This window comes from Lathamus discolor, chromosome 1 (genome assembly GCF_037157495.1).
Source record: "Lathamus discolor isolate bLatDis1 chromosome 1, bLatDis1.hap1, whole genome shotgun sequence".
Classification (NCBI taxonomy): Eukaryota; Metazoa; Chordata; class Aves; order Psittaciformes; family Psittacidae; genus Lathamus; species Lathamus discolor.
The window spans coordinates 72,816,034-72,819,874 of record NC_088884.1 but is presented as its reverse complement, the minus strand read 5'-3'; the positions used below and the strand labels follow the sequence as shown (position 1 = coordinate 72,819,874).

The 3,841-nt window shown below is 45.7% G+C and overlaps 1 non-coding gene across 1 annotated transcript; it reads left to right on the top strand.

The window, feature by feature from the left end:
• TRNAG-UCC (transfer RNA glycine (anticodon UCC)) lies at positions 1-72 on the top strand. Its single transcript has one exon. It is a non-coding gene; the product is annotated as a tRNA-Gly (tRNA).
• Positions 73-3,841: the final 3,769 nt, after the last annotated feature.

Below are 3,841 nucleotides of genomic sequence, written 5' to 3'. Positions count from 1 at the left end.
GCGTTGGTGGTATAGTGGTTAGCATAGCTGCCTTCCAAGCAGTTGACCCGGGTTCGATTCCCGGCCAACGCAGAGCTCCCTTTTGGGGTGCTGAGTCACTGGAACAGGTTGCCAAAAGAAGTGGCAAATGCTCCATCCGTGGCAATATCCAAGGCCAGGTTGAGCAGGGCTTTGAGCAACCTGGTCTAGTGTGAGGCATCCCTGCCCATGGCAGGGCAGTTGGAACCAGTAGATGATGTTAAGATCCTTTCCAACTCTAACCATTCCATGATAGTATCAATCTATGAATGGATGCCAAAATGACTTAGAAAACACTGTTCAGGTTCCATTCAATAAAGCAAAGCACAGAAGCATCTATTAGCATTATAATTACATAGTCACTGAAACACATTAAAGATAACCATGTCATTGACGTGAGTCGAGGAAGCATACCACTGCAAATCACTTTTAAATAGCCCGTGTCTGCCCATCACATAGAAACCTTTGACTATGTACGCCATGAAACATGCCATACTCTACTCACTTCTGTTTTATCCCTAAGGATGCACTGCACATTCCAACAAGACAAAGCAATTCAAACCTCTGTCCTCAGGCTAAAAGAACCACCAATAGCTGCCTGTCTATTTCTGTCAACCAAAACAGGAGACTATTTCCCTCACCCTCTGGGTTGGCACCACTGTGATTTCACCCATTATCCAGCCAATTCTTTTATTTTGTAGGATTGCACTCTCTGACTAAAGCAACTTTTCTAAACACATTTAATTCTTTGAGATCAAAGCCAAAATTCCATGTGTTTATAGCTTTCCAAGAGTGTCCAAAAGCAATTGACAATGATCCAGTTGCCGATTCTCCCCAGTGCCTTTTAAAAGTCATATTGCCAGGCTCCTGTATTCTTGACTGCCATTCAAGTGTCACAACCAACACTGCAAAAGCTCAGGAGTCTGGGTGCCCAGCATCTGATGAACACAGCCACAGACTCAGTGCCCTCAAGCTGTTGGTGTGCCTCCAGGCCTACAACAGGCTTGAGGGATCTCTCCAGGACTATTTCCATCCATATGATCAAGACATGTTCTGCCTTAATGGACACTTTTTGTCTGTACCTTGGACATATCCTGATGTTTCAGGGGAGCTAGGCAAAACAACCACGAAAAGCTGGATCCACCAGCTAGGCAGATAAGAGGCGGAATCATGTGTGGCCCCCGGTTCCATGAGAAATGGTATTTCATAGTTTCCTGAAACTCTGCTTTTCAGGCAATCCCTCAGACACTGGCTGGGAAGCAGCTTCTACTGGTCGCTGGGTACAGAGCAAGATCTACTGACATCAGTAACAACCTTTCCATCTGTTACACTGCAGTCTGGATCACACCCCTGATGAAAGAGGAAACATTCACAAAGGGGAGGGATGTTTTGGAGAAGAATCTGTTTTGGCTGTTAGCAGGGGTGTTCCCACATTTTGGTGCGTTTCGTTCCATTCCTCAGAGAGGGCCATTTACATGCTGCTGGCAGTCAGAGGAGAATTTCCCCTTGTTACATCAGATTTAGCATGCCTTACAACTACATATCGCTTTTCCTTGAGGTGCAGCCGTGTTTTCTTCAGGGAAGTTGCAAATAAGTGAGGGCACGCACAAAAAGAATCACGACCCGACTCAGCAGTCTGTCCCTGTGTGCAGTGTTGGGTTTGGGGTGTTTTGAGTTATGCAAGCACAGAAACAGGCACGCACAAAGACACGTGTAGAAGCTGCCTTTTTCCTGCTCCAGCCAGGGCACTGCGCTCACCACTTCTCACCAAAATGCAAAGCTAAATGAAGGCAATTCATAAATTCAAGCTCCTGTGGGACAGCATTTGCAAAAATCTCTAAGCTTGTTGGCTTTGTCTGTGATCCTGGAGATAAGTATTACAACCATAGGAAGAGGAAACACTACCTATGTGAATGATGCCTCTGAAAGGGCAGCAGGCAGTTCAGACAGGTCCAGCTGACTTCCAGGCTGCTCAGGCCTAGGACATTAATCCAACGGAGTCAGAAATCTCCTTGGAAGATTAGAAGCACGGCTGACATCACAGTGTCTGCACCAGGTAATAGAGAAGAACCCTGTGTGTGCAGAGGCATCGGTAGCAATTGATCCCTCATGGAGCACAAAGCTCACCATCTCCATTGATTCCCAAAAGTGGTGATGCTCTGAGCTGCTCCAGTGAAGCTTCAGCTCTCCCTGTCTCGGGACCCCTCTGCTCCAGGCATTTTAAGAGACCAGATGGATCTTCATTGCTCACTGCATGTTTAAAGCCAGGCCATGTGTGCTTTTCTCCTAACAACCCCAAGATACAAAGTCCAATCAAGCATCGTAAAATTAGCATTATATTGAACCAGTCTTTACATTTTATATATGTAAGGAAAAGTTACAAAGTTACAGACACGTATGCCTTGCTTCTGGCTTCTAAACAGTAGGGGAAACTCCCAGCTCTCTTTACCTCAACTCTACTGGTTTTAATTATGGAAGCTTTATTATTTTTATTGCTCTCCTCTCCATTCTCTCCCCATTTGTCAGCTTTGCTTTCCTAACTCTTGTGGTTGCTGACGACCAGCATCACAATAACTACTCCTGCTTGCACTTTCTTTCCAAGAAGACTGGTCTGGAGATTTGAACAACTTGAATGTACTGACATGCATCTGCTTGCCCAATGCCCAGCTTCAGGAAAGACAAAGTCATCGTGGACACATGACCACAGCTGTGTGTGCCAGCTGTTAAAAGCTCAGTCCCTGTAGGTCACAGACTCTCAGGGAGCCTTCCAGTCTGGAAGCTTGAGAGGATCCATTTCAGATCAAGCAACAAAGGGAAGATGTGGATGAGAATTAAAGGCTTTGAAATAAAAGCAATGCATCAACCAGTGGGTCACAGGATTTGTGAGCTATTTTGCCTCTCAGCCCTTGCCAGCAATGGGACATATGAATACGCTCTAGACATAGCAACCATCTGCAAAGAATCCCAAGTTCCCTCTGGACAAGTTATGAGAAGGAGTGTCACAAAACCTCATCTGACACAGCAGCAGTGTTCAGCTACCCCCAGATTCAAGCTGATGGCAGCACTGACTGTAAGCACTCCTGAGTGAGGTTTGCACCTGAACAGGATAGAACAGAGTTGCACTCTGAGTCGGGGATATATCTGCCAGCTTTAGGGACCCACAAGATGGAGTAGGTGCCTTTGCTTTCCCAGGCTGGGTAGATCTATAGCATGGAACATAGAGGTATCCAGGAATGCCAGCTTGGGCCCACAGCGCTGTACTTGTGGAATGGAAACCTCTGTGCCACACTGGTCATCACAACTGATCTGGGATTACCTTGTGTAGACCTGGCTCAGAGGACTCGGCATTGCACCAGTCAGCTCTGTTGATAGATCACACCAGATCACTAAGAACAGTTACGCTTTTCTGCATCCAAAGCATCCCAGAGCATACTAAATCTCAGGATGCTTCCAACAGGATGAGGGTAGTTCATAATAAGCATGACTCCAAGTGCTCCAAGAATAATTTGTGCACTAGAAGCCTGAACAACACAGAAGGAAAAGAGAGCCACATCACTCTTCCACTTCGTTGTGGGTACCACATAGCCTGAAAAGAGTTGAACACAGTTACACACTTTGACTTGAGGACATGTCTGTCAAATTAATCTGTAGTTTAAAGTTTGGGAAACAAAAACAGGATTTAGTTTTTCTAACTAGTCTGTAGAAAAATCTCATTCATTCAGATTCAAGGGATAACCCCTCTTCCTTTCCCAGAACCAGGGATTCACTATTGCCATCATATTAGGGCTATCATTGTGTCCTCATGCCAGAGCTCACATGTTTG